Source organism: Perognathus longimembris, chromosome 16 (genome assembly GCF_023159225.1).
Source record: "Perognathus longimembris pacificus isolate PPM17 chromosome 16, ASM2315922v1, whole genome shotgun sequence".
Classification (NCBI taxonomy): Eukaryota; Metazoa; Chordata; class Mammalia; order Rodentia; family Heteromyidae; genus Perognathus; species Perognathus longimembris.
The window spans coordinates 35,461,534-35,486,621 of NC_063176.1; the positions used below are offsets into that span (position 1 = coordinate 35,461,534).

Here is a 25,088-nt window from a genome sequence, read left to right on the forward strand (position 1 = left end):
GGTCATAGTGCTTCCTTTAAGTGTAAAGGCAAAACTTTATTATAGTTATGCATATTGAAAAACACAGTCTGTATTGGGTTATGTGCTATCTATAGTTTTTGGGTATCCACTGGAGGTCTAGAATAGGTTCATTGTGGATAAGTGGTACCAATATATAGCCCGATATTTTAACATGATTTAATTCAACAGATAGATGTTATTCTTTTAAACTGCTGTAAATATTTCTGCACATATTTGTTCACAGTTTCAGCCCAGACCTGTTAGAGATAGTTTTTGCATTGAGCAAAATAAATAAATGAAAAGAAAAGACTATCAGCAGCACCCAGAACAATGTGTATCTTTCTTCCCTTCTGCAGGAAGTTTACTGAATGATGGCTTCTAAATGTTGAGTCTCACTCACACTAATTGGATCAACTCAAAGCTGGTCACAGAGATCAGTGGAGTACCACTGGGGTCTATTTTTCCATTTCTTCAGCTTGGGATTTAACCCTTACTTACACTTCATGACTGCCTTGTGATGCTGGTAAGATCCCCAAATTCTTAACTACTGCAGCCACTAATGCATGGGCAGTACACTAACATGATCCAGTCTGGTGTATTATCATGAACAAACACTTGGTCTCTATTCTAGTTTCCTGCTTAGAGACTCCAAAAACTCTTGGGATCCCTGAGTGACAAGTGTCTTCTACATAAAATGAGGTGGCTCCTAGGATAGGGGCTATGGCTAAATAGGTTTAGATGGTGGACTCTTGACTAGAAAGACCAAGCCATGATTGGAGTGTGATGTTTTCTGTTCCATTCTAGACTTTCAGGGAGAGGGGGAGAGTAATATTTCATCAGTCAAGCCTACAGAATGGAACTACCATAAAATATCCCAAGCCACAGAGTTTGGAAGAGCTTCTGGGTTAGTGAGGCATGGAAACCATGCCCTGCCCCACCTTTGTATGTCTTTCCCATTTGACTGTTCTGGAGTTGTATCCTTTGTGATAAACTAGTACACCTATTTTCCTGAATTCTGGGGGCCATTCTGGTAGATTGTGTAGGAACCCCAAATTTGTATCTAAGTCAGAAGTGTGGGGTACTTGGGAAGTGGCATCTGAATAAGGGCCTTGTGGGCCTTGGACTCTCATTTTTGAGTGGTTGGTGTCAGAATGAGTTTGGATTGTGTTTCATTTATGCAGGAGGGCTGGAGAATCAAAGTCTACATATAATATCTGGAGAGATGCATGCATGCATACTCTTAGGACCTAGCATGGGCAGAGAGGAAACAGCCAAGTGCTCAGTGTTACACAGCTAAAAGCCGTGTTCTTCAGATTCCCAGTCTCAAGCTCTCTTCCTTATTTATGTGTTTGTTAGTCATCTCAGTCAAAAAGTATCAAGGAGCCAGGTATAGTGGTACATAGCCAAAATCCTAGCAACTTGGAAGAAGGAATAGGAGATTATGGCCTAGGAAAAGCATCAAAAAGGAAACTAAAACCAAAAGGGACCAGAGGCTTGAACCTCGAGTTTAATCTCTGATGCTGTTAAAAACAAAACCAATCAACAATGTTTTGTTGATTGAAGTGTTCGTGATTCAGTGGTTTTTGCAAGTGGTTTGTTAAACTTATGCTGAAATGTTCTGCAAATGACATTGAAGAGAAAATATCCCCACACTGAAAATTCTTCGTAAAATAGAAGTCACAGAAGAAAATGAAAATGTAGAATTACTACCAGAAGGTGGGCAGTGTGTTCACTTTTGTATGTCCATAAACACCTGGATTTAATCAGCCTTCTCAAAACGCTTAAAAGAATCACCTTCCTAGTTATAACCAGCTGCTGATTCTAAAAACCCGTAGATTTTACTCTTTGTGTTAAAGCTAGTGCAATTTTGAATGTGAAATCAAGAGTAAAATTGCTTTTGTACTTATTTAAAAGTTGAGTTGATTTCTTACACTTTCTTTAGCAGTTTAAACTTTGTAAGGGTTTCTTTTAGTTTTTCAAGAGATTTATCTATTATCACAGAAAGTACTGATTAGGCATTTAATTGGGCTTGTGCTGTCTGTTTGGAAGAGAAACTCTTTGTGGTCTCTTAGATCAAAGGTAATTTACCTGGTTTGGAATCAAAATCTACTTATGCACTCTGGTTATAAATTCAAAGAGCTAGATTGTGGTTGCAAACTCCTCATATTTATCCTAATTCAAAATTTAAAGACTTTCTTTACACTAGAATTCCTTTCTCTCACATTCCTTGTGTTTGAAACACTAGAGAATGTATTTGATGTGGTTTTAATTTGATGTGGTATTTGAGGTTTCAGAAGGTAGTATTTGTGTCAGATTTGTAGGCTTGATTTTTTACTTCTCTCTAGAGTCCTCACCTTTTCCCTTTCTAGAAAGTGGAATGTGTACATTTATCTTCAATTCCTATGTTGAGAGTATGGAATACTGAACTTGAAATTGGGTTTTGGGAGGGAGGTGTGTGGCCCAGATTACAGCTACAGTGCTCTCTCCAGAATTACCCCATCAGTATTTCTGTAGGTTGTGGGCTCTCCTCAGTAAATATGGTGTTGAATATGTGGTCCTCACTGTTTTTGGTCACCTGAGTCCTGTACTGTTGAGAGGGACATTGGGCCTGAGCTCAGCTTTAGAATCAAGAAGAATGTTTATCAGATCACAGTTCCCAGCCTCATGTCCCCCAAGGAAACTCACAACATCCTGTGATACACATTGTCAATTGCAGTTGATGTAATTTCAGTCAAAAGCAAAGAAGCTTCACATCATAATGAGTTGAGCAGTCTTATCCCCCTTAATGCTGAAATATAGTGTTGCAGCACAGGCTCTGGAGCCAAGTTCAAATTCTAGGATCGGTTCCCTCTTCCAAAGGTTCTCATGAGGATGAAGTGAACTAATTGTGCTAAGTGTTTCAAGCCTCTCTCTGGCACATGGTAATAGCTAATAAATGGAAGACATGATTGTCACTGGATCCATTAGTTTTACTCTTAGTTTGGATTTCCAGTTGTTCTCGGGCTTATTGAGAATTAAGTTGGTCTGTCATTGTCAGTTTCTCCCTCCCTCCCTGTCTTTCCTCCCTTCCTGTCTTCTTATCTCCCTGTGTTTGAACTTAGGAGCATATTGGATGGCTCACTACAGTCTGCAGAGCCTAATCACCAGAGTGTAGTCTTTGGCTATCTGTCCTGCCCTTTCTCTGGAATCTATCGTGGTCTGAGCTCCTGAGGGGTGGGTTTACCTTGCCTGGACTTTAGGGTTGAGACAATGTATGACCAGGTCTCCTAACTACAGGTGATCTTTGATACTATATGCAACTTTCTGAAGTCTTCTTTGATACCCTCCTTGCTGGCTAGAGTTCATTCTGTGGAAAAATCCCCATCTCTGCCTCCCTGGCCTATCTAATATTAACAGAGTCATCTCCTTCATCCAGAAGGAATGTCTGGTCGCGTTCTTGCACTGTTCAGAGCGGAAGTGGGAGTGCACGTGGTCTTCCTCAGCACCCTGACTAATCCCTGGACAGGCAGCCAGACTGCTGTCATTTCCTCCCTTGTCCTGCTTGTCCAGGCCGGCAGCACCTGTGCAACCCCTCCTGTTCCTGCAGCAGCCTGCACGGCCTCATCATTGTATTTCTGTCCGCTGAGTCACCTCCTGGCCTTGGTTTTCACCCTTGAGCTTTCCCAGAGCATAGTTTCTCCAGCTCCTATAAAGCAACTTCTTGAGATTTTGTTTTAAAACCCCAAAGCCTATTGCCGTCTTCCTTCATGTTATTTCTTGTTTTTCTTCGGATTCCACTGTTTATTTTTCTATTCATGAAGCTGCAAATACATTAACAGGCCTCTCTTATTTATTCTAGGGATGTGACTCTGGTTTATCTCTTCAATTTGATTTTCTGCAGCTTTGAGGCACTTCATAGCTTCTGACTATTTCCTAATAACTGAATTTACTATCTCCATGAGACTTGGTAGGTTAGGTAGGTTATACAGAGCAAATAGCAGACTAGGAATAAAGTTGAAAACTATCGTTTGAATCCTGGCTTTTAATTCTCCTTCATAAACTTCGGGTCTTTCAAAACAAGTTTTTAGATCTCAGACTTAAACAGAAAGTCAGCTTTCCAGTACAGCTTTCTGCTGTCTTCAGGAATGCAGATGTGTAGGTCAAACAGGAAGGATTGGGGGCAGAGGGTGAGAAGGTATGAATGGTTAAAACAGTCCCAAGTTAAGGGCTGGCCTGGGTGACCATTATCTCTATCTTGCTCTCTGGAGGAGAGCACCACCTAAAGGATCAAGGCTGGTTCTGTTGTGCTGTTCTGTGATTTTGGCTCTTCTCTCTGGCACTTTGCCTTTTGTCACAGGATGCTTATAGGTGTTGAGTCCTAACTTTCCTGGAGCTTAAGGTGACTAGAAATGACTACAGGAGGAAAAAGGACAGATGCTGAGTTGGTGGAGGGTGGGGTGGGGAAGGAGGTCTAGGATGCCCAGATTTTATCTTGGTTTTTGTTAATTCACAGACCTAAGAAAAGCAACTTTTAAGTTGCCTCATACATTTGAGCAGATTATTATTATTACTATTTTTTTCTATTTTGACTTGAGTTTTCTCATCTGAAAAAATGGGAATGAAAATGCCCCCTCTGTGGGGCCATGAGATGATGTGTTCTTGGCCCTAGCCTAGTTCAGTAAAACTCATTTAATATCACTGTATTGTGGTCCACTTTGAGTTTCATAGAAAAGTAGCTGTTTGGGGACAGATTTTCTATTTTTCTTTTTCTGTAGTATAATTTAGATTCTCTATTTTTGCCTCACGGTGTTTGTTAATTCATGAGTTCTTTTCCCTTTCTTCTTTTAATTTTGTGAGAGGAGGGATGGACAGTGGGAAACAAGGAGGGCGAAGGTTGGCTTACAGCTAGCACATTTGTCTTGTGCAGAGGTAGCAAAGAGACTTGGTGATCTTGTGATTTGCCAGCTTCTTCCTTGGAAAAAGCAGGATGAGAATGCATCTCTTAAACTTCACCTCTGTCTCTGGTGCCACATAGTCTGAGACAGCCTGGGGTGTGTGGGTGTGCAGTTCCAACTTCAGTCACTTTCATTGCCTTCTATTGGAGCTGTGTCCAGAATTCCAGAGCCTAGGCCATAGACCAGGAGGCAGAGTTGTGTAGTGGGTGGACACACGTGGGAGGGAATCTCAGCTCTGCTAGGGAATCTGTTCCTCAGATTGCAGACTCTCTCTCTCTCTCTCTCTCTCTCTCTCTCTCTCTCTCTGTGTGTGTATGTGTGTGTGTGTGTGTGTGTGTGTGTGTGTGTGTGTGTCTCAGAGAGAGAGAGACAGAGAGGACAGAGAGAATATGGAGGCAATTTCTTTGGCTTCTGCTATATAGCTTAAGTATAGTAGAAATGCTCTTCCCTTAGGAAGCCCAAGAATGGCTTTCATTCCATCTTGAGAGAGAACAGAGCCCAGTTTCCAAGCCCTGTGGGCTTTAGCAAGCCTGCTGTTAGATTTGTGGGAAAGATTTTTCAAGCAGAGATCTGTTAGCCTCAGAAAACTTGCTGTAGTCCTTCCTGTCCAAACCAGAAAATCCTAAGCCCTCAGGTAAATGCAGCAGACGTGAAAAACTAAAAATGGCCATTTGCTAAATGCCTAGCATGGTGTTAAGTGCTTTGTGACACTTCATTCCAGATTCTTATTACAAGGTAGATGCTACAGTCCCTGTTTGATTAGAGAGGAAATTGACTCAGAGAGTTAAATGAATTTCAAGAGCATTTCATAAGTGATTCAGTCAGGATTTGAACCCATTTCCCTCAGAGTCCAAAGCCCATGAACTAACTTTACCCCTGGTTCTATGAAACAGTGTGTTCCCAACTTAATATCCCAACATGGATATTAATTTGCTAAGTGATTTCCCCCCTCCTTCTTTCTCTTCCCCCATCATCCCTCCCTCCTTCCTTTTTTGTCTCTGTTTCCCTTCCTTATCACTCTCCTTTTTCTTCTTCTGTTTCTTTCTTATTTTTTATATTGGTGCTGGGATCGACCACAGGTCTTGTTCATGGTAGACAAGTACTCTACCACTGAACTACAGTCTTAGCTCTGAGGATTTTTTTTTTCAATAAATAAGTGAAACTGGTAAATGTTCCCTTGGCAGGAAAGAATTAAAGAGGAATAGATGAATGAGTGTGAATGAGTGAGTGAGTGAAGTGGTGTCAACACTGAGCCCAAGGGTACCCCTCCCACCCAGGTGGATCCAGGGGCTCTGATAATTTTCTTCTGAAGAATTTTCCTTTTGTAATTTTCTTTCCCTCCCTCCCTTCCTTCCTTCCTTCCTTCCTTCCTTCCTTCCTTCCTTCCTTCCTTCCTTCCTTCCTTCCTCTTTCTTTTCCTCCCTCCCTCCTTCCCTCCCCCACTCCCTCCCTCCCTCCCTGCTTCCCTTTGGTTGAAAAAAGAGCCTCTAGTCATAATTCGTAATTTTTTTTTACTAATTTCTGATTTATTTTAATGTTTAATCTTCATTAATTGTACCACCTGCTACACAGACACACACACACACACACACACACACACACACACACACACACTTTCTTTTTCTTGCCTATCCTTTCTAGTATTAGATTTTCCCTATAAACACTGCTTGGTTTAAGTTAGATAATCAGGTTTCTTTGACAAAGCCTGAGAAGAGTTAATAAAAACAATATTGCTCAATTTATGAATGGTTAAATAGAAGATGAACCTTCCAGCAAATGTTGTTATTGTTATTTTTAACTCTGCTGTTACAGATGCCCCGAGGAAATGCTCACAGCAGGAATGGGATAGGATAGGATTAATTATGACTTTATCTCTGTGCTTAAATAGACTCCCAGTTAGGCCATGAATATTTCTTAAGTATCCCTTGAGGGCCTGACATCTGCCAAACCCTGTCCTAGTCTGTGACTTGATTTCAGGTACTGGTTGATGATAGCTCTGTTTTTGCTGTGAGTTGGTTTTCAAAGTCCTTCACAACAGCTTGCAGTATAGTTCATTAGGCCAGAGTTGAGGAATGTTATCCTAGGACAGCTACTTTTCTGCATGCTTAAAGGTTAACAGCATGTCTGTCTAATCTGGTAGTCTGTCTAGCCTGATTGGGCAGTGTGGTTTTTGGATTCTCTCACTCTTCCTTCCTTGTCTTACTTCCTTGTCTGGGTTGAACAGTATAGTTTGTTTTATTTCTAGGAACACTGAATGGATTTATGGTACTCACTCAGCAGCCTTAGAGCTGGTATGATTCAAGATAGTATTTTCTACCCCCACCCCCACTCCCACCCCCAAACCTGGTACCTAGACTTAAGAAGTACTGCAGTTTTGACTTAAATACTGACTTGAAGTCACTAGCTTATTTTTAAGCTGTCAGGTGAATCTCCTCTTTTTCTGATTAGACCAGAAGGCACTCTCAGCCTGGCCCCTCCCTCCCCAAGTTATGCCTATGATTTAGAAAGACATTCAGAACAATACTTTCTACTAAGAGTTCTGGGATAAGCTTTTTTTTTGGTAAATCACGGGGCTGGAACTCAGGGCCTGGGCATGTTCCTGAGCTCTTTTTGCTCTTTTTGCCTAGTGCTCTACTACTTTGAGCCATAGCTGGTGGTTAAGTGGAGATAAGGGTCTCATGGACTTTCTTGCCCAGTCTAGCTTTGAATTGCCATCCTTAGCTCTTAGCCTCCCAAGTAGCTAGGATATAGGCGTGAAACGCCAGCTGACTGGTTTATTTTTAAATAAAGTTTAACAATGATCAGACTCATTCACTTGATGTACTGCTCAAAGTATTTGTGATTTAGAAATCACACGATGTAGGGCTGGGGATATGGCCTAGTGGCAAGAGTGCTTGCCTCGTATACATGAGGCCCTGGGTTCGATTCCCCAGCACCACATATACACAAAATGGCCAGAAGTGGCGCTGTGGCTCAAGTGGCAGAGTGCTAGCCTTGAGCAAGAAGAAGCCAGGGACAGTGCTCAGGCCCTGAGTCCAAGCCCCAGGACTGGCAAAAAAAAAAAAAAAAGAAATCACACGATGTAGAGAATTGGATGGTGTGGCAAGACTGGGTAGAACTGGATACCACCTGTGCTCTCATCTGCAGAGCTCCAGGCCACCATGTGGCCCACTCTGTCCAGTAAAAAAGGCATAATGGACAGGTGTTACCTGTAATCCTAGTATCTGAGGGTCAGGGTTGGAAGCCAGCATGGGTAGGAAAGTCCCCGAGACTCTTATCTTCAATTAACAACTGTAAAGAAAAACATGCAAGTAGAGCTATGGCTCAAGTGGTAGAGTGCAGCCTTGAGCAAAAAAGCTCAGGAACAGTACCCAGGCCCTGAGTGCAAGTCCTAGGACTAGGGGTGCATGTGCACCCTCACACATATACACGCACACACATATACACATGTCATGGGTGTGCTGTGACTACATTCCTGGCTCCCACTGAGTCAGCACTAGAAGAGAAACACTTAAGGTACCAATACATGGGCATGTGTGTTGGAGAGCGCATGTTTTATCTTGGCAGTGGGACTTTATAGTTTGTGGTTCATAAAGAAGAAGAAAATAGAGCTTAGAAAGAAATGACAGGAATTCCTTGTAGTCATTAAGAAAAACAATACTAATTCCCGGTGATTGAACCTAGCCAGGAAATGGACTTCCTTAAGGCAAGGACTAGCTTTGTTTGACACATTTTATTTGTTGTACTCTTGCCAGGTACATTTGCTTATATTGTAAATTCAAATAGAAGTCAGTGATGATGAGAGCCAGGTTGAGCTGTGTTCCAGTCATCTTCAGTATTAGAAAGCAACTCTGTGTGGAACAAAGAAACAAAACCCAGTGCCTCCAGAGATCAATTAGCAATGGCATACTTAGTTCCTGGTCAACTGGAGTTGAGCAAATGATTTCTTTCTTTTTTTTTTTTTTTGCCAGTCCTGGGCCTTGGACTCAGGGCCTGAGCACTGTCCCTGGCTTCTTCCCACTCAAGGCTAGCACTCTGCCACTTGAGCCACAGCGCCGCTTCTGGCCGTTTTCTGTATATGTGGTGCTGGGGAATCGAACCTAGGGCCTCGTGTATCCGAGGCAGGCACTCTTGCCACTAGGCTATATCCCCAGCCCCAAATGATTTCTTCTTGACCTTTTTTTGGCCAGTCCTGGGCCTTGGACTCAAGGCCTGAGCACTGTCCCTGGCTTCTTCCCGCTCAAGGCTAGCACTCTGCCACTTGAGCCACAGCGCCGCTTCTGGCCGTTTTCTGTATATGTGGTGCTGGGGAATCGAACCTAGGGCCTCGTGTATCCGAGGCAGGCACTCTTGCCACTAGGCTATATCCCCAGCCCTCTTCTTGACCTTTTTTCCTTTTTTGTGTGTGTGTATGCCAGTTCTGGGGCTTGAACTCAGGGCCTGAGCACTGTTCTTGGCTTCTTTTTGCTCAAGTCTAGCACTCTACTACTTGAGCCATAGCGCCACTTCCAGCTTTTTCTGTTTATGTGGTGCTGAGGAGTAGAACCCAGGGCTTCATGTGTGCTAGGCAAGCACTCTACCACTAAGCCACATTCCCAGCCCTTCTTCTTTACCGTTTGTATTCCATTTCTCTCTGTCATTTATGCATTAAAGGTGGCACAGTGTATGAAGACCAGTGTTTGTTAAATCTCAGTAATTTATGGACTTCCTTATATAAAGGAAAAAAATGCCTCACAAATCCTCAGTAATAAATATTTTTATTATGAAGCAGCTTAAATATGCATGAACATAAAAACTAGGTGTAAACTCCTTATGTTCCTCTCTAATACAACTGTAAAACAATGACAAATTTGAAAATTACAAACTCAGTAAAATCTAATGTAGAATGAATTGATAACAGGATTTTATTTGACTACAATTAAATGCCTCTTTGAGTATGGTGTTTTGTTTCTAAAACGAATGTGCTATTTCTTCTGCTAACCAAGGAAAAGTCAGCTCTCTCCATTCATTTTCCATATCCTAAACTTGCTTCTTACAAAGTACCTTCATTGGGTAGAATGCATGATCTAGACTTTAATTCTGCCTTAGCTGTTTTTGTTAGACTAGATGATTAAAATTGTACTACCAAAATCTGAAACAAAAGTACAAACCCACTTTTTTTTCCCCCCAGTCCTAGGGCTTGAACTCAGGGTTGGATACTGTCCTTGAGCTTCTTTTGCTCAAGGAAGGCTACTCAGCCACAGTGCCACTTCTGGCCTTTTCTGTACTGAGGAATGTAACCCAGGACTTCATGCATTCTAGGCAAGCATTCTACCACTAGGCCATATTTCCAGCTCTCAAACTCACTTTTTTGATTATAACACTGGGATTTAAACTATGGACTTTGAGTTTTCTTTTTTTTTTTTTTCTTTTTCTTTTTGCCAGTCCTGGGCCTTGAACTCAGGGCCTGAGCACTGTCCCTGGCTTCTTTTTGCTCAAGGCTAGCACTCTGCCACTTGAGCCACAGCACCACTTCTGGCTGTTTTCTATATATGTGGTGCTGGGGAATTGAATCCAGGGCTTCATGTATACGAGGTGAGCACTCTTGCCACTAGGCCATATTCCCACCCCGACTTTGAGTTTTCTAAGCAGACACTCTTACACTTGAGCCATGCTTTAGTCCTTTTGTTTGTTATTTCTCAGGCAGGGTCTCTTGGTTTTCTTGGACCAACCTAGATTGCTGTCCTTCTACTTAAGGCTTTCTCTAGCTAACGTGACAGGCACGTACCACTATGACTGTCTTTTTGATTGGGATGGAATCTCAATAGGTGATTGGTTTTTTTTTCAAGGTAACCTTAAACTGGTCCTCCTGATCTCTGCCTCTTAAGTAGCTTGGATTATAGTCATGGACCACTGCACCAGGCATAAACCCACTTTTGGTCAAGCATGAAGTTAGTGCCTGGAGACTAGTTGCACATGGAGCAGAGCAGGCAGGAGATGGGCCATTGGTACCTGCAGTTTGGGTTGAAGATTGGGGTGAGAAGTGATGGTTGCTATGTAGCAAATGAGAGTTTTATATATACAGGTTTAAACAGTTTTAAATGTCCATCTAGACTTACAGGATATCTCTATATAAAGTTTCCTCTTTGGTAAGATCAACCATCAAAGGGTAAGGTAAAACCAAAGCTGAGAGCTTTGTTTGGAAGCAGACACAAAAGACAAAGATTCCAAAGAGCAAACAAAAAGAAAAAAAAAAGCTAAAAGAGAGCTTGAGGCATGGCTAAAGTGGTTGAAAACTGCATGAAGCCTCCCCCAAAAAGCTGAAAGAAAAACCTGTTGATTTTATGGCAGCCGATCTTTCATTTAAGAAAAGGCCAGGGCTGGGGATATAGCCTAGTGGCAAGAGTGCCTGCCTCGGATACTCGAGGCCCTAGGTTCGATTCCCCAGTACCACATATACAGAAAACGGCCAGAAGCGGCTCTGTGGCTCAAGTGGCAGAGTGCTAGCCTTGAGCGGGAAGAAGCCAGGGACAGTGCTCGGGCCCTGAGTCCAAGGCCCAGGACTGGCCAAAAAAAAAAAAAAAGAAAAGGCCAAAGTATACTTTTGGAAACAATTCAGCCTAATTTTATGACACAAAGCCGTTACTAAAAATCTTCTTAAGGGCAAGATATCAGGATGAAGAAAGTGATTCCATGAGCAAGGGCTGAGATGCAAAAAGAAGTGTCCTATAGCCAGGTGCCAGTGGCTCATGTTTGTAATCATAGCTGCTCAAGGAGGCCAAGAGCTGGAGGATCAAGGTTCAAAACCAGGTAGGGAAGGAAAGTCTACAAGCCTCCATTTTCAGTCATTCAGCAAATGGCTAGGCTAGAGGCATAACTTTGATAGTAGAGTGCCAATTGTAAGTGAGCAAGCTAAGCAAGTAGGAAGTCCTGAGTTCAAGCCCTGGTACCAGCTGAAAATGGAAAAGAAAAGAAAAAGGAAAACAAACTAGTAGGTCTCATTCCTTAAAATGAGACCAAGTTATTTTGTTGGACAGCTCTGCTGTGCAGTGATTGTAACATATCATTGTTTGTAAAGACAACATTGTATTTTTAACACTTTAAGAAAAACATTGTCAGTGGGGTGCTGGTGGCTATTGCCTGTAATCCTAGCTACTCAGGAGGCTGAGATCTGAGAACCATGGTTCAAAGCCCGCCTGGGCAGAAAAATCCCCGTGAGACTCTTATCTCCCAACAAACTACTCAAAAAAGCCGGAAATGGCACTGTGGCTCAAGTGGTAGGGCACTAGCCTTGAGCACAAAGAAGCTCAGGGACAGCACCCAGGCCCCAAGCTCAAGGCTCAAGACTGGAAAAACAAAAACAAAACAAAACAAAAACCATTGTCAAATTCTAAAGAAATTTTCCTAATATACATCTGAATATTGCCAGTTTGAGTGTATGAAGCAATATGTCTCTGGGAATGGATGCAACATACTGTTAGAGCACAAGGGGCGTCAAAGCCCAGTAGCTGTGGTTTAGTAGGCTGAACGTAGAGGTATCTAGCTCTAGAAGTCCAACCTGGAGATAAAGTGTGATGCTTGGCATGTAGGATAGCTCAGTCAATGTCTGGTCAGTGGTGTGTTGAAGGGGAAGCAGGACTTAATCAGGTTTAACATCTTTCAGAGAGCTAGGGAAGAACCAGAAAGAAGTCAGATCACCTAACAGAAGGGTGAGTGTCAGTTTGATCTCTTTGATAGGAGAAGCATTGAAAAATCACAACTTTTTCCACCCCTCCCTCCTTCCCTCCCTCCCTCCCTCCCTCCCTCCCTCCCTCCCTCCCTCCCTCCCTCCCTCCCTCCTGACCTGGAGCTTGAACTCAGGGCCTGGGTGCTATCTCTGAGCATTTGTGCTCAATGCTAGCATTCAACCACTTGAGTCACAGCTCTCCTTCCAGCCTCTTGGTAGTTAATTGGGGATAAGAGTCTCACAGACCTCCCTGTCGCAGGCTTTGAACCATGATCCCCATATCTCAGTCTTTCCAGTAGCTAGCGCCCTACTGACAATGTGTTTCTTAAAGTGTTAGAAATACAATGTTGCCTTTACAGTGATATGTTATGTAGCATATTAAAAACTAATATATAATATGTAGATTGACATGAATAATCATGTGACATCTTTAGCCAATAGTAGAAGAGACTTAGCTTGTTACAGGTTACCAGATCAGAGTACTGAGAATATATAGGGCAGATAAAATCTGTTTTAAAGCCCTAGGTCCTTGAATTAAAAGCCATGTAGCAATAGAGTTGTTTGACTACTCCTCAAGTTTCCTTACTTAAAAACAGCTATAAACTGGACACTGATGGCTGATACCTGCAATCCTAGCTATTCAGAAAGCTAAGATCTGAGGATCACAGTTTAAATCCAGCCCTGGCAAGTGAGTCCATGAGATTCTTATCTCCAATTAAGCACCAAAAAGCAGAAAGTGGAGCTGTGGTTCAAGTGGTAGAGTGCTGGTCTTGAGGAAAAACATTCAAGGACAGTGCGTAAGCCCTGAGTTCAAGTCCTACCACCAATGCATACACACACACACACACACACACACACACACACACACACACAGTAATAGTTCCTGCCTCTAGATAAAATGTGAGGGTTTGTGGAAAGCACATTACCCTTATAAAAGTAAACTATATATCTTTCAGTAAGTAACCAGTAAGTCAGTGCTTTTCATGCCTGGGTATTAGCATCATTTGGGGACAGATTCCCAGACACTACCTCAGATCTGCATGCTGTGGGACACTTGCTTTGTATTTCCTCATGTTTAGCATCCTGCTTTGTCTAAACTGGTCAAATGCATCATGTTCAAATCCAGGAGCCTCATGCAAAGTGTTCTGCTACCAAGCTACATCCCCAAGTCCCATCTTCTTCACTTTTAACTATTTACTTCCTCCCTCACTATTTATTTAGAGCACTGGCTCTGGGTACACATAGAGTATGTGTGGTTTGGGTTATTAATCAATCCCACAGATTAATACATGGGTTTTCACTCTGGTACGTTTTTATTTTTTTTGCTTTCCTTGATCTTCACTCCTCACTTGCCCTCCGGCCCATATTGACTTTTTGAATAACGGGGGTAACAGTGTTCTGGACAGCCTCGTTCTCAGGACTTACAACAGAATAAAGTAGAAAAATTAAAAATAGAAACCATGTTGAGACAGATGTTTGGCATGCTGACATTGAGCTTGAGTTTCACTTCTAAAATAAATAATTCAACTTTTTTTTAACCTTTAAAAATGTCTACAGGAAATGCTTCTAAAATAATTGGTATTCCCCTTTTTAATACTGGGGTTGTTACTGGATAGATTCTAGTATGTGGATTCTTTTTCCTTGGGGAAAAAATGTGGGAGAGTGTTTTGTTCCTTGCCAACACACACACACACACACACACACACACACTCACACTCACTCACTCACATTGTAATTCGTCCAACTTAAGGGCTCCTTTCTTACAAGAGCAGTTAGTTGGTAGATTAAAATGTGGCCTAAAAGTTGAAATAAGAAATGATAGCACGTTCTGATCATTTAGAATACTCCTGTAAAGCTTTTGTCTGAAGGCGTTGTTTAAACAAAACAAAACATTGTATTACAGCAAAAGCCACATGACTGATTGAATGTATTTGTTACACTTATTTCACATTTCTTGTGGTTAAGGAATGACTGAAATATCAGCTACATTAGATAGGAACTTTGTTCAGTGCTAGATCCCTTCCACTTAGAATGGTACTTGGCCAATAATGATTGCTCAGTACAAACTCTACTGAATGAATAAGCTTCAAATAATTAAATACCCAGAATTAATGATCATATCTACTGATTTCCACTGATAAACTTTGCTATAGATTTGTTTCAATGTGACACTACCTAATACTTGTTAGGTAGGCTGATTAGATGCTGTTTCCTAGCAGGCTCTAGCATGTCTTAATGGAGATCTGCCCTGGAAAGATCAGGTCTCCTTTGCTCATGGTCCATCCATAGTACTGTCTCTGGAAGCATCACAGTTTTCCTAAGTAGTTTGGATGGATCCAGTTATGACCATAGCTATCATTTTATCAATTTCCTAGTGGGTTTTGACAATGGACAGTTCCCAGAAGTTTGGCTGATGGTGCTGTCGCCATTTGCCAAATGACAAGAAAGATTAAAATGGCCAAGTTAGCTGGATCTTAAGAAGGAGAACTGGAATTCCACCACATAGCTTCTAAATGTGTTGATTTCCTCACTGCTTGTTTCCAGAACATCCTTTGAAATAATGATGAACATTATTTTCCCCCTTTTTCCAGTCATGGCCCTTTTTATTTGAGCTTATGTTAGGGAAAGTTATAATGTGAAGCATTTTCCAACCTTATCATCAGCTACAGCACTGTTGGGCATCATTTGAATTATTTACTATAGGTTCTTTTTTATTATCTGTGATGAGGGGCTATACCTGTTATTTTTTCTTGTGGGGGGGAGGCTAGTTTTTAAACTAGCCTGCTTTCTTTCAAACAATTACATTCTCCCCTCTCTAGACCATTTTAAGATGTAGGAAAACCAAGATTCAGAATCTAAGTTTAAAATTAAATTTTCACATCTCTATGAGGAATAGTCAGCAACACTTCCTTTCTTTCTCTCCCTGGTCATTTTGAAGTGGACATTTCAGCAGTATTGCATTGGCTATGCTGATATGTCTAGAATCAGGCTCAGGAAGTAGAATCCTTCCCTGTGATATTTAACCAGGGGGGAAAAGATAGGAAAACATTTAAGATTCTCAAAAGGTGTCAGTTTCCAGGGCACATTTTGCAACAGCCATTTACTGAAGCCAGAGATCAAACAGCACACCACCAGGGTACCAAGCCATAAAGGATTTCAAAACCTCTAACTCTCATCTGATTCTGATTTCTGTTTAGTCTTTTATTGAGAAAGATAATCTGGTGACTTCAGCAAGATTCTGTTCAACTTGTGGTTGGTAGGCCAGAGTTTATTCTGCCAGACTGCTAAATTTAAATTTACCATCATTATCTTAAAAATGGCTTTAAAGAGTTATTTGAACAATGCTCTCCACAAAGCTCAGATTTCATTGTGGAATATCAACAAGAATAGCATCTATTTTGCCTACCATGAACATTAATTTTTATTTTTAGATGTGAGGTATAGAAGGGAATGAATCACGGTTGATACTGTGTTCTCTGTAGAATCCGGCCATTGTGGACAGTGGGGATTTTAGGAGCAATTTGGGATGGAAAGCAAGCCTTTTTTCATCCAGGAAGAGAGCCTTTATGTGTTGGGCTGTGACAAAGCTGGATCGCATCATCCCTGATGCGGCACTTTTTATTAGCTGCACAGTTCAGGCCTTTGTTGTCCAGCTGTGCAGTAGGAAAAGGCTGATGAGATGGGGTTCAATGAAGGCCTTTCAGGAAGCATTTCTAAGTTGATCATTGCCATCTGTCCACTTTGCCCCCCTTGCTTCTCAAGCTAGTCCCATTTGTGAGAATCCTAGGTTTCTGCACGTAGATATTAATGAAGAAGTGAGCACCATTTCAAAGGAATGATTATGAAGGAAAGGAAAAAGACCTGTTCATTTACTGAGGCTATATAAAACATACAGTGGGAATCATTAGAATCCCAGTTTTATTCTCATTCTTGGTGATTTGTTTTTTAAGCCATTAATGTGTTTTCCTTAAGACTTGAGTCATTTTTGGGAAAGGCTGGAACTTGATGCATAAAGCACTTATTTCTAGAAACAGGACGCATGTCCTTCCTGTCTATTGCAGGTGGCTGGTACAGGTCTAGTTTTATCTTGGTGGAAACTTTTTATCTCACTTGGAGCTGGGGGGTTGTGCTGGTATTAAGAGGACCATTACTAAGACCAGAGAGCTTTCAGCTTGAGAGGCAGTTTCTGTTGAAGACCCCTGCTTCCAGCTTTACAGTACAACCATTGTTTTCTTCTGTTGCACACATTCGGGACAGAGCTGGGTCTTTTTTAGCCTGGGGTTGTCTTCACTTTTCTTCCTGCCTGGGTTTCAGTGTTGGTGGAACACATTCTTGTCTGTTTTCTGGCTTTGCTGATATGAATTTAACCTGTGTGCAACTCATACAAATGCTATTTCTGAGTGTATGCTAAGATGCCTTTGTGGTTGATAAGAGCGATTGCCCAAGAGGCCAGCGATCTGAACTCACATCCCTGCTTCCTGGCTAAGGAAAAGACATTTTTCCTCCCTGGGATAGGCTTCTTGGAGTGACAGATTGCCATTTCCTTATAGCATTAATATTCTACTGTTGTGTGTTGTGTACTTTGAGATGCTAAGAACATCAGAGATTGAGTGTGGACAGGATTACTAAGGATTCTGATTGTGTCATACAGTTAAGTAATCCCAGGAAGTGCTGTCTTAATTAAGTGACAGTAGTTGGGGAATTGCTAGTGATAGGGAAGTTTGGATGTGATCTCTGTGTAACAAGTTTGCAGAGTAGAAAAGAAGGTTTTCACATTTCTAGAGATGCAAAGTATTAGCTCTAGAAGTGTTAGTGAACTTTGAATTCCAAGTTAAGAATGTACCAGCACTGTTCCCCATTGCCATTTTCTCTGTTGGAAATATTTTAACTGTATTTCATATATACTTATTTACAATATTTTAAATAGGTTTGTGGATGAGGCAAAATTTCATAGTATGAGCTACTAGTTGAAAATATTGGAGTTGAAAAAGCTTGAAAGCCTGGAACATATTTGAATATTAGAATTTTGGATTAGAGGCACTAAGTTTGTACTGAGTTCAGATAAACAAGTATTTCCTACTGTATTAGTTATTACTGTTCAGAGGAGTTCTCACCATTCAGATATGTTTGTTTTTATTTTGTTAACATTATCATTATCACCATCATCATCATCATCATTAGGTGCCTGTCCTGAACTCAGGGCCTGGAAGCTGTCCATAGCTTTCTTGTTCAAGGCTAGTGCTTTACCTCTCTAGCCATAGCTCCACTTCTGGCTATTGAGGGAGTGAATTGGCATTAAGGATTTAATGGGCTCAGAAAGAATGGCATTGCCCCCATTCATAAAGAAATAGATTGGGAAAAAAATTATACTAAGCAAAGTAAGCCAGACCCAAAGACACATAGACTGCATGCTTTCCCTCATTTGTAATAATTAGAATGTGCCTATATATCTATGAGTAAACTCAATAGTAAAAGACAAAATCGTTACACCTGGACATGATTAATCAAACAGCAGTCTAAAAATTCACACAGTGGGAACAAAGGAGGATATTCTTAGGAGAAGATTGCAAGGGCTCAATAGTTATGTGCATATGATCATATAAAATGATGCTTATCAAAATAAACTCCAATAAATGGAAGCAAGAGTTTTATTTTTCCGTTGTACTGTTTGCTGTTTTTTTTCCTTCTTTTTTCTTTGATTTATTTCCTTCTTTGCTGTTTTTTATTTCTGTACCCTTTGTCTTGTATATAAGTTTATCTGACTTGGGGAGGAAAGGGGAAGCACAGAAACAGTGGGACAGAGGGTGAACCAATTCAGTAGTGAAACCCACTAGACACTATGTTGGAAATGAACTATACAACTTGCAGGGGAGGGAAATTGGGAAGAAAAACTGGGGGATGATGAGGGAAGAGGCAACACTGTTCAAAAGGTAACATACTCATTACCTAACTTATGTAACTGTAGCCTCTCTGTATATCACCTTTACAATAAAATTAAAAAGCAAAAAAGAATTTCATGGCCTTTCCTGCCTGGGCTGACTTCAAAACTTTGATTCTTAGATCTTAGCCTCCTGATTATCTAGGATAACAGGCATGAGCCACGAGCACTTGGCCTATTCCCATACTCTTAAATATCCTTACTTAAAAATTATAATTCTATAATCAGTATACATTATAGGAAATACAAATAGCTTCCAGAAATGCTACAAATATTTTCCCTATGTTTTTTTTCAGATTATACATACTCAGACTGTAGAACAAAATTGTACCGTCCAGATTTAATTTGATACTTTATTTCTTGTTGGAGACAGAGGTTTCAAGTGAAGGTAGAGATTGATGTAATATTATGCTTGGCACACTTGTGATGGAGAACTGCTTTGACTTACAGTAATAAAATTATATAGCAGTACCTGATAATATTTGTCCTGTTGCATTTTGAATAGATTTTTACTATTTAACATTATAGATGTTGCCATAACTATTGCTATGGTTAATAAACAACCATTTCTTTATTAGCTCTTCTTCCTCACCAGTTGCTTTTGTAAGATTCCAACACTTGAGTTGCCACATCAGTTGACATAACTTATTTTAGTACTTTTTTCTGGGTTTCCTGATTCCTCAAGCCTGGTCCTGGAAGTAGAATGTTTAAGGGACTTTATTTTTCCACAGATATATTATACATTTGATGGCACTTATGATTTATTTGTGGAATGTTGGTTTAGTATATAATTTCCTCCATTAGGAAATGAAAGATAATTCATTTCCCCCTTTGGATTATTGCAACTGTAGAGTTGTGTAGTATAACTGTACTTGAATTTCTGAAACACATTAGAATTTTTTATGGCTCCTTTTTTGGTCATTCTGCGATGGCCTTTGAAGTCTTGAAATGTTTTCATGTTTGATTGAGATGAAATCTGGATTTCATTGTACTTTTTGAAACATATTGAGCAAGTTAATTTTCTGTTTGAGTTCCTAAGGGGAATGGCTCCAGGCCTCTGTGTCCTAAGAATTCAGACTGAGCCCTGCCAGAACATTCCTGTGGTTTTCCATGGGCCGATCAGTGTGTTCAAGAAATTTTAGTTGTAGCCTGTTTTCCATGGTTAATTAAAACATCTGGCTTTAAAAATTTCCACAAATCAAAGCATACTCGTTCAGGAAAATCTTTTCAATAATTATTAAATACTTCAATCCTACCCTCAGAAGAGCCTGAACTTGTCTTTAGGCTGCCTTATAAGCTGTGGTCTCTGTTCATTAATGATTTTAAACTTCTGGAAAGTGTTTGAGGTTATCCTTCCAATCACATATGAGAAAGAGAGACAGAGACACTGACAGAGAGAGAAAGAGAGATTGTGGATTGTGGATCCTTATAATGGCTTCTGGCCTTTGCCCTTCCAGGTTGGAGCTGCTTTGGATGAGCTACGATCTCCAGCCAAGCATGCTGTGGTCGAACCTGCCCAGCCGTGGAACAGAAACCTTTGCTGGTTGGAAAATCCATAAAAGAAAGGTCCTGTGAAAAGCAGACAGGCAATAACTTCAGCATAATCAGGTTGGTATAAGAGCCTGGAGAAAGTGCAAAATAACAAAATGTTGTTTTGGGGACCACCCCAATTAGCTTTCCCATTAATTGAAAGATTGGTGACCTATCCTGGCAATATTTTGACGTAGTGTCTCTTTCTTTCCTTTTCTTCATCTCCTTTATGCTGTCTTTTGATTCTTCTTCCTCTCCTCTCTCAGAGAAGACAGAAAAGATCTTCAGCACGTAACTGCCTTAATGGTCTTGGTTTATTTCGGAGGGAAAGCATATCAGCACTCATGGGGTTATGCTCTTTCTAAACCTGCACACATTCATGCCTGTACTCTTGGGAGACACAGCCATCATTTCTCTTGGGGTCTTTTTGGCTGTCCATTTATCTTGCTGGGCAAGATGTGAATACTCTTCTTTCCCTCAATATAGAAGCTACTCACACTGTGGTTTTCAGCAGCAAGTGTTTGGTGTTAAGATACTCATAGAGAACAATGGGAGAGAAATGTCCAGAAAACAATAGATATTTACATGAGTGCAGAAGAGCCACCCTGTGAACCAGAAGGAAACAGCATATACAAGCCCATGAATGGCAACAAGGTGGAAAGTCATTCATTTTTTGGAAGGACATTGTGCAGGGAGAGGTTCTGTGTGTAGGTGGCTTTTTTGGTGGGGAACTCAGCACAGTATACACACAAAACTGTCAGCAGGGCCTCTGAGGGAGGGAGGCGCCCACAGTGACTGAGAGCCAGTGGAATGGTTGCTGCCTGTTGACCCTGTCCACTCATCATCCTTCCATCTCCTTTTAATAAGTCACCAAGCACTTAGTCTTGCCTGGTGTTCAGCTTTGTGGTCAGAGGAGGTGACTCCACTGGGTGAGTTGTAGGCACATGACAAGCCTGGCAAGTCACAGCCTGAATGGTCACTTTGCTGAGCCCTGGTGCTCTCATGTAAAGTGCTGAAAAGAGGGCTTTCCTTTGTGTGAGGTAGTTCAGCTGGAGCTGCTGGTGGCAATTTTTGGTTACTGTGTAAGGAAAAACTATGAAAATTAAGTCAACATAGAAGTTAGTGCAAGGAGATGGAGGACAGAATTGAGAGAGGACACACACACACATAGCTGCACACATACATGTGCGCATGCACACACATACACACAACACACATACACTTTAGCCTACATTCAGCTTCTCATATTTCATTTTCTAAAACACCTTGCTTGGAAATAGCTCCTTGCTGTGGTATCCTCTTCAGGCTCACCACAGGCCTGTGTATATTATATTCTGGCACCTGACAGCATTGAAGGTATTGGACAGGCAGCACACAGCTGTGAGGGAGCAGAGGTGGAAGGCAAGTCAGGCTGGATGTTGGAGAGACATACATAGCTGGTCACAAAGGAGAATGATGTTTAGGTTTTGGGAACATTTTTGAAAATCTAATTTAGTTACTTGTGTTTTGAGTCTGAAAGAAAGAAAGACTTTTCAGAGTCTATAGTTAAAGCAAATTGCAGATAAGGAGGATAATTTTAGAGTATTACTAGTAATAGAATTTTGTTATTTACAGTAAATACAATTGTTTCGACAGCAGCCAAATAAGAGGTTATCTGAAAGTTGCAGCAGCTGCTCTTCTTTCCACACCCCGAGTTGCTCAGTCCTGAGCAAATTCCAGTGTGCCAGTGTACTTAAAGCTTTATTTCCTCTTGTAACTTTATTAAAATTATTTGGATTTTTAAAAATTAATTTACATTATTTGCTTAATTTAAAGTGAATAGTCTTTCAGGGTGGGGAGAGTTTAGGTTATAGAACTGAGAAAGTTTAGAGTTTCCATATAACCCAGTTTTCCTAGTATTACTATCTTGCCATGGATTATATCCTATATCAATTTTGAGAATTTTGATCCATGAATTTGGAGTATATTTCCATTTTTATATCTTTAAATTTTCAACAATATTGTATTATTCTTAGGGCACAAGTAATAAACTTTTGTGTTGAATTTATTTCTGAGTAAATATGTTTTCTTTGTAAATGGAATTTCTTTCATTTTATTTTATTTTCAGATTATTTATTTAAAAATAGGTAGAAAATTCTAGTTGCTTTCTGTATAATGACCTGTTTCCTACATCCACATCCAACTTGTTTATGGGTAGTGATAGTTTTTATTATATGTGTGACTTCCTTAAGTCTATGTGTGACTTTCTATCTATAACAGATGTGACATCTGCAGATGGAGATAGCTGTATTTCTTATCTAGTCTGAGTGTTATTATCATTTGTATGCAGTGATTTGAAAGCTTGACTGTGCTATGAAAAATACAGAGCTATGTACTTTGGCAGTCCTATTAAAATCATACTATTGTATAACTTTTTAACTGTATGTATATGTATATATATAAATATATATATATATATATATTCTTTTCTTTTTTGGCACTGGGGATCAAACCCAGGATATTGCACTTGCTAGGCAAGTGCTTTGCCACTGAGCTACATCCCAACCCTTGTGTAACTTTTTAATAAAGAAAAAATGGTAATTATAGAATATACTTTCTGTAAACTTCTTAGTCACTCCCATGTCTTCCTTTTTTGTGAAAGTTGGACATGTTTCAGGCTGGAAATGTAACTCAGGGGTAGAGTACTTGCCTAGCAAGACGCTGGGTTTGGTCCATGACCATCACTAAGAAAATGTAGACATTTAAATAATATCTGCATTTTTAAACTTACTATTCTGATTTTGTCTTTGTGAGGTTAATAGGCCATTGTGAAAACATTAAAATAACTACATTAAAAAGTGAAAACTACACATTTATATATTGTCTTCAATTGTAACTGAAAAAATTATGAATGCATAAAAGCCTAAAAAGAAATCATTTTTTTAAAAAGCAAGTGCTTTATTGTGATGTTTAGATTCTTGTTAGATTCTTGTTTTGTTTTGTGTGCTAGTACAGTTTTAATTTTAAGTATAAAAAATCTAAATGTGGTCTTGGTGAAATTCAGACATTTTCCTTCTTGGCATAAAGCTAAAGTCTGATTCTGTTATTGACCTTCATTCAGGACTAAAAATTACACTATTAGATTTGCAAACTATTTTCTACAGTTTTTTTAGGTTAGGGCACATGTTCCAGAGGGCTCAATTCTTAGGGCAGCTTTCCTGCTTTCTGTTTTCCTTGTAACCTTCCATTTTAACCTGACTGGACCTTGATGGGAATTGTCACGTTTGGTCCCTTTGTTTTCCTGTGCAAACCCTTCCTAGAAAATGTTGCTTCATAAAGACATAGTGTGAAATTATTCTTCTTAAACATTCATTTAAAAGCAAAAGCCATAGGTATATCTCTATGGCTCAGATCTGATGTCATACATCTTAACCCAGTCTCCTTCAAATCCTTTTTTTTTCTTTCTCTTGGTGATCAGAACATCTTTGCAACCTAATTACAGAATGACCCTCTGATGAGTGTAGTGTGATGTCTTAGGAAGATATTGTTGGTCTTGGGTTTCTTTGCGAGCTGAAACAACATGGCTCTGGTGAGGGTAGTAACCTGCTTAACTGCCCTCTACTCTGAATAGAAGTCCTTTTGCTGACTAGGTCAGGGATACAGAAAAATTAAACCACTGAACTTTAAGTTATGGTCCAATTACATTTGTGAATATTCCAGACTGTACTAGTTTGACCATAAATGAAGCAAAAACTTATCAACTTGTTAATTCACTGAACCAATTCAAGAACAAAGAGTATCTGGAACTTGCTTTCACTAGTAGAAACCATATTTTTCTCTCAATTCACAATAAAGATGTATGGAAGTATATTCATAGAATTTAGAATAGTACATCTTTGGATATTTTGCTTGTCTTTACATTTTTATATTAATCTGTGAAGTACAGATTTCCTTTAAGAAAAAACCTTCGAAGATACCATATGTGACTGACATATAGACATGTGTTGTATATTTAAATGTAGTGATTGATCTAAGAACAAGCATCAAGCCGGGTGCTGATGGTTCATGCCTGTAATCCTAGCTACTCAGGAGGCTGAGATATGAGGATTGTGGCTCAAAGCCAGCCAGGGTAGCAGAGTCTGAGATGCTTATCTAGACAAGTGGTGCTGTGGTTCTAGTGGTAGCCTTAAGCTGAAGAGCTCAGCAATAGCTCCCAGGCCCAGAGTTCAAGCCCCATGATGGATAAAAAAAATCCAAAACAAGCATCAAGTTTGGATTATATTGTCAAGTGAGATCTATGTTTATGATACAATAACTGCTTAAAACTGGGACTTCCAAATTAATTGTTATCTGCCCAAATAATTATAGAATGTGTTTACATAAACAGTTTCTAAATTAGTACTTTATATAAAATAATGTATAATAGTATTAGGCTAACTTGTATTTAAAGAATTATTCTTTCAGTCTGATTACTGTGTCCTTTTTGAGAATAAAAGAAAACAGTTTTTGCTGTTATTGGTGAGGTCCTTTAAGTTTAGCGAAGTACAAACTTTTAGTAACTATTTCCTGCCAGTTTTGTAAGAAGGATTTTCTTTTTTTTTTTTTTTTTTTTGCCAGTCCTGGGCCTTGCACTCAGGGCCTGAGCACTGTCCCTGGCTTCTTTTTGCTCAAGGCTAGCACTCTGCCACTTGAGCCACAGCGCCACTTCTGGCCTTTTCTATATACGTGGTGCTGGGGAATTGAACCCAGGGCTTCATGTATACGAGACAAGCACTCTTGCCACTAGGCCATATTCCCAGCCCAGAAGGATTTTCTTGAGATTATTTAAGGTTGCAGATTGTTGTTATTGCTGTGACTTTTCTGATTAAAGTGTCTAAGTACATAGGAAAGTCAGACAGTAGTGACTTTAGCAAGACTTATCTCAGAGATAAAATGTCTGAAATTCTAACCACAGCTTGAGATCCTACACTGATGATTCTAAGATAAGATTGAAAATGACCAT

At 40.2% G+C, this 25,088-nt stretch overlaps 1 protein-coding gene across 11 annotated transcripts in view; it reads left to right on the forward strand.

Annotated features, from left to right (window-relative positions):
- Positions 1 to 25,088, forward strand: part of Apbb2 (amyloid beta precursor protein binding family B member 2) — a 277,295-nt gene that overhangs the window by 30,803 nt on the left and 221,404 nt on the right. For 10 of the 11 annotated variants that reach the window (XM_048364644.1, XM_048364643.1, XM_048364650.1 and 7 more), the window contains one exon: positions 20,035 to 20,185. The gene's annotated coding sequence lies outside the window, so the exon portion shown is untranslated. Of the gene's footprint in view, positions 1 to 503; positions 524 to 20,034; positions 20,186 to 25,088 lie in introns of those variants that run through there. The other variant, XM_048364645.1, reaches the window with a different exon arrangement.